This window comes from Cariama cristata, unplaced genomic scaffold (genome assembly GCF_000690535.1).
Source record: "Cariama cristata isolate BGI_N322 unplaced genomic scaffold, ASM69053v1 scaffold19152, whole genome shotgun sequence".
NCBI lineage: Eukaryota > Metazoa > Chordata > Aves > Cariamiformes > Cariamidae > Cariama > Cariama cristata.
The window spans coordinates 9,742-10,346 of NW_009602328.1; positions in this window are offsets into that span (position 1 = coordinate 9,742).

Sequence of the window (605 nt, forward strand, 5' to 3'; positions counted from 1 at the left end):
TGAGTTTTGGGGGATTCTGCATCCCCCCCTCCAATTTTGGGGTCTTCCAGCCCTTCTTTGGGGGGCTTTGGGGTCCTTCAGCCCCATTTTGGAGTGATTTGGGGTGCTCCAGCTCCTCTTAAGGGTGACTTGGGGTGCCTCAGGATCTCTTTAGGGTGACTTGGGGTGCCCCAGCCCCTCTTTGGGGTGATTTGGGGGTGCCCCAGGCCCATTTGGGGGTGCTCCAGCCCCTCTCAGGGGGGTTTTGGGGTGCCCCAGTCCCATTTTGGTATGTCCTGACCCCACTTGACGGTACTCCTGACCCCATTTTAGGGGGTGACCCCCCCAAATTTTGGGGGTGCCGATGATGACCACGCCATGCTAATACCGACCAGCTGCAGGCTGGGATGAGTTCACTCTTCCAGAGCTGAGGCACCCCAAATAAAAAAAGAAGGGGGGGGTCAGATTTTTGAGGGGAAGTTCTTTGTACGTGAAGGGGTAGGGTCTGGATTTTTAGGGGACCCCCCCTTCTCATTCTTATGTCCCCCCTAAAAAGGGTGGATTTCGATAAAGACTGCGAGGACCCTGAATATAAACCCCTCCCTGGGACGGCCAAGGAGGTGGAC